Consider the following 6,000-nt stretch of genomic DNA (forward strand, 5'->3'; position numbering starts at 1 on the left):
TCGAAAAACTCAGAAGTGCGAGCCGGGGCTTGAACCCACGATCCTCTAGGTCAAACCACTAGGTCACCACGGCTCCGATATTATAAATGCCTTGCACGAAATAACATAATTTAATAAATACTATACAAAAAGAATGAACCTGTAATTTTAGGTATCAGTAGTGGAAAGACGTCGGTAACAAAGGAGCATAATAGATGAATCCTTCAATATTGTGCGCGAATATGTGTGAGAGCTTTATTATTGTTAGGAAAAGGAATTTATCTATAGTGGATACAAACGTTCTCGACTCTAAATGCACTACTTTTATGCCAGATTAGCATTATGCTATTAGGCAAAAACATAAAAGCATACGACCTATTATAGTTCACAGCTCAATACGCACCCTGGTAGGTAGGACATAGCTACAATTAGATAGTTTCTTGGGTTAAAAAAAACAAGATTCTATTTAGTTCTGAAGTTAATATTAGAACATATCGGACATGGTTTTTTTTCTTTTGTCAAACAAACAAATAAGTTTTTTGTTAAGAATTTCATTTTTAATTTTTCGCAGACTGTAGGTAATTTTTGTTGACTGTTGACTGTACGGTCATTTCCATCTAAACTTATCCGTACCAAATTTCAAGTCGGTAGGTACAATTAACCGTTGAAGAGTTCCCTCCTGCGGTGACGATCGTGGCAAGACCACCAAGATGTCACTACAGATTATTGTATTGTTACCAAATTTACATAAGTAAACCAATTTTCAAGTCAATCGGACCACTGAAAGTGGGTCAAATTTAGCTTCCAAGATTTGACCCAAACAAACAAATAATAAATAAATAAACAAACAGGGCAACTTAAATAAAAGCTTGTAATAAAAATGACAAAGATAACGCTCGTCATAGTTCGGGGGTCCCTACTCTAGACTAAGTAAATAGAATGATGTTTTTTTTACTCAGGAAACTAACTACTTAATTGATTGATTTAGCCTTTGCTTTATGAAAATGAACTACATTTTACCTTGCTATTCCGCAACCACACGAGCATGACAGCTAAGTCTGTGTAATACTTATGTGTTTCCTACATAAATATATATATGTCACACAGACTCAAATGACATAAACAAGATGCAACCGCGTTTCAAACTATATAAGTTCATTCTCAAAGCTACAGTGAACACGGAATCATGTGCTGTAGCTTTTAATATTGAACCGTTTAAAAAAAATACATTAATATGTAAGAATTGAAACTCAGATTCCGCCATGATCTCTTTATTGCTGTCTCTTTCTTACATACTATAAACCTATTTCTATCACTCTCATACATCTCTCAATCTCAACTACCTTGCATCTCGCTCATTCTTCAGTATTTTCTCTCATTCTGTCTACCTACAAACAGCCATACAAAATTTATTTCTTTATGATATTGTATAAATAGATATAGATATACAAATACTTACCTGTAGAGACTTATCCCGCCAATCCTCCACTCGGTAGGAACTTATCTAAACGTTATTATCAAGGATCAAGCGCGACAAAATCATGAAACAGCCGCTCACTGAGTTTCCCTTTGGATCCCGCTAGACTATTATATGACTCGAACATCTCCGCAGCGTTTATTGAATATTTTTCCAAAGGAATTAATTCGCTAGAGAACCTCGGCGAAGTTCTTCATTAATCGCCCGCTTCGTTTTCGCAATAAGTATTCATTTCCCCCCACTGCGCTAGGGACCGTCTTCGATTCAATGAAAATCTGAATGTGCTTCTTTTGCATTATGAATAGGTATCAGCGAATAACCGTATTTCAACGCGATCGCTTTATTGAGCTCCGGATCGAGTGTTAAGCAAACAGAAAACGCGAACCATGAATTATCTTTTTCTTGCCGAGGATGTTGGTTCTTTTCCCTTTGTGATGCCTTTATCATGCAACTTTATCTGGCGTTTAGGAAAATGCTGAAAGGTTTGATATTAATTGATGCTCTACCACAAAAACTAAATAGGTAGAGATTCTTACAGAAAAATGTTGTGCCAGACATATTTGAAGGGATGTAGAGCATGATTATCTTTAATGAGCCTGTAATCATGATACATGTAACTATGTCGAAATATTAGGAGTTGTATGTATGTATGTATGTAAATACTTTATTGTACATAAAACACAAAAATAATACAAAAAGAAAACAACAAAACAAAAGAGTACAAAGGCGAACTTATCCCCAAAAGGGATCTTTTCAAGCTAACCTAAACAGGAAAGGAAAACTTAAAGATAGGCGAACAGTAATCTATGCTCAGTTTGTAGTGAGTTGTTTAAAGGTAATAACTGCAATGCATAAATCCCGTAGCAAATATATCTAATGTATTAAATGAATCAATAAAAACTGTTAATGTTCTGCTAGTTTTCCTTGTAAATAAAATAATGTAGCAAATCCAGGCGTAAGTGTATTATAATATAATGAGATTCGGCTTTCGAAAAACAAAATAGACTGTACCTACACGTCTTTGAAAGAATCTGACTAAGCAAAATGCAAAGAAGAAAAACAAAATGTTATAATTTTCTATTTCCTTGAGCGCACAAAATGGGATTCATGAGAAATGTGGATGTAACAAAGGCTTTGGAAAGTCATTTCGATGTGTATGCGCCTTCATTTGCAAGCGCTTTAGAAAATGTTAATTTCCGGAGGGCGTCCGCGGCCGCATGTGCCAGCATTCGTAGTTTCTCGCAGTCACAGCCGTGTTCAATGCCAACAAGGCTCTGCAACTCTACAGACATGCTCAATATCCTTATGACTGACTTTTCTTAAATATAAATATTTCATATATATATATATATACCTATTTCTTTTATTTTATTTAGTTCGTTAAATCGAACTTGAATAGACAATAACAAAAGAAAAGGTACCCAAATACACGATAAACACAAAGGTAAGTACTCTAGGTATGTAGGTACTTATATTGTTTCTTTGTCTCTACCAAACTGTAGGTACGGCAGTTTGGTAGAAACTATTATAGTAGGTAGAGTTTCAGATTTTCTCATAATTTTCTCATCCTATTGTCAAATTTATTTTTGTACTTAAATTGTATTGAAAGTGTTTGTTTTCATGCATACATGCTGTAGAAAATAAAGAAAAATAAATAAATAGCTCTACAGAGTCTATACCAGCCTAAGTATGTGCGCAGATGAATCAGGGATAATAAAATAAAAATAAATCATTGCTCCAGCTCATTCTCACTTGGCCGGTTTTGGTAAGTTAAGTAAGTAGATTTTAACAGCTTCTTAAACTTTACCTAACTATTTTACTTCTGGTTAACAAAACGCATCAGAATATTAATTGCCTGATATTCTATTGTATAATTTCAAGACGATTTCAAGCTAATTTCATTGAATATTTTGTGAAAGTCAGGTATCCAAACGTTCTAAATTAAATGGTTCCAATTAACGACTCTGATTAATAATATGAAATAATACTAGATTATGCTATTGAGAATTCAATATGTTTTTGCAATCGGTAATCGTAATAAATTGACTTAAAACTGCATAACCAAACTGACTTGAAATCACATTTATTTTGCTCTCTCGTTTGCTTAAATCGAACAAACGAATGTAAGGAAATGAGGAGTGTCATCCATTTTCTATTACCGATGCTTTATTCCAGACCATTTAACTTTTTCACTGGAAAGTTGAATCTTCGTGGCGCGGAGCTCAACCACTTTGCAGCCCGTGTCCACTGGGGGTTACGCTCCATATTAAACGCGACATAATAGCTATTTTGCAATGATGTAAAAAGGTGAACAAAATACAGACAGCTTTATAATTACGGCTATTTACGCATGTTTTTTACTAATTAAATTACAATACAAGTTATGTATTTAAGTTTGAACAAACGCATTAAATGGTACAATTGAAGTAAAAACTATCGTAACCTAAACTAACACAGTATATACATCATAAGTAAACTGAAAAAATGGCAAATAAAAATTTGTTTCCCTTTTCACACGCTAAATCGTCGATAGGTTTTCATCGTAAAACCTGATTTATCATTCGAACCGCTGAAATGATTGGTTACGCAATTAAGCATAAAAACTTTTTGCCGCATCATCATTAAATTCGTAAATTACTGAATTCTGATTCAAAGTAGTCGAGTTATTTTTATTCGTTCTTTGTAATCGTGTCATCAGGATTTGCGATGAATACATCCACCGATAGTAAACAGGGAAGAACATTAAGTGCAGTAGAATTGTTACATGAAAATTGTATGCAGTACCTAAAGCTTGATGTTGACCATAGGTTAATTAAAAGCAAACAGTTGAGAGTTTACCTTGTCCATCGGGCAAAATCTGATAGCCGCTTGCTGGAGTAATCCGGTAGCTATATCTGCCTACACAGTAAAGCAACTTTTCCAAAGGTAAATATGTACCTACAGGATTAAAATTTAAACGCTGTTCGAACAAGGGTTTGTTGTTTTCCTATCGCTACCTAATTAGAATACACACCTGTGGTTTCGTGGGGTTCATTAAGGTTTTTTGTGGATCCGCTTTGATCTACGAGTACTTATTTAAATAAAATGTACCGTGTTTCTGCGTATTCTTCATGACATAACACGTTATTACCAACTATATTATATGACGAAATAATTGTAACGAAAACTGTACCTGCGCTAAAAACGCTTATTCGGAAGTAGGTAATTTACACCGTTTCAAACGTAGTAGAAATAGTAGATTGTACAAAGAGAGCATAAAACGAGCCATTTTTAGTGTTATTGATTTATAGTTTTATAATACATCAGTGGTTTTATATAAAATAATAATAAATAAATAATAATAATCCCAGCCTATATACGTCCCACTGCTGGGCACAGGCCTCCTCTCAGAATAGAGGGATTGGGCAGTAGTTTCCCAAGCGGGCCCAGTGCGGATTGGGAACTTCACACACACCATTGAATTGCTTCGCAGGTTTGTGCAGGTTTCCTCACGATGTTTTCCTTCACCGTAAGCTCGTGGTAAATTTCAAATGTAATTTCGCACATGAATTCCGAAAAACTCAGAGGTGCGAGCCGGGTTTGAACCACGATCCTCTGCTTGAGAGGCCATAGGTCAAACCACTCGGCCACCACGGCTTTATATAAAATAAAAAATATAAAAAAAATATCTAGAATCTTTTTTGTTTGTGGCTGTTGATACCTGATTACCTTAGACTAGACACTAGAGCATAAAATAGTAGATTGTACACCAAGGGGATAAAGTACTGTATTATGTCACGGGCGCAATATTGAATCCTGAGCGTAACGAAAGACACTAGATTTAACGCCCGAGCGCAGCGATGTTGTTGCGAGTTAATTCCCGAGCGAAGCGAGGGAATTAAGATGGAGTCCTGAGAGCAATGAAGGATTTAAGCGTGCCCAAGGCAAAACCAGTTTTATCCCCGAGGAGTATACTCTACTTTTCTCACCTTTTGCGAGACAATAAAAACCAAGGGTACCTACTAGAAAAAGTATACCTTTAAATGAGCAATACATAATGTATATATAATCAGAATCTCGGAAACGGCTCCAACGATTTCGACGAAATTTGGTATGTAGGGGGTTTTCGGGGACAAATCGATCTAGCTTGGTCTTATCTCTGGGAAAACTCTTATTATCCATGAACTAAAAGAATTTCCTTGCTCACCCGCGACCTTATGATAGTTAAGCTTATGCAAAATATGCGTGTTCATGCAGTTCCTCCACCTCCACACAGTAAGAACACAAACAAATCACACAAACCCATCTATCACCACCACCACCACCACCACACCACACTGACGCGTTTCGAACTCAACCAGAGCTCATCTTCAGAGTAACACAACCGTACACCACGCTACCAAGCAAATAAAAATAAATGTAAAATATATATATTTTCATCACACGCTCGTAAACAGTGTCGTAACATGCAGGCTACCTTGGTTGCAATTGCAACCCCCCAAATAAAACCCTCGAACTTGGCTGGCGCAGCCCAAGATATAGGTATTTTTTTGTAAAAATAATAT

Source organism: Choristoneura fumiferana, chromosome 13, assembly GCF_025370935.1.
Source record: "Choristoneura fumiferana chromosome 13, NRCan_CFum_1, whole genome shotgun sequence".
Lineage (NCBI taxonomy): Eukaryota > Metazoa > Arthropoda > Insecta > Lepidoptera > Tortricidae > Choristoneura > Choristoneura fumiferana.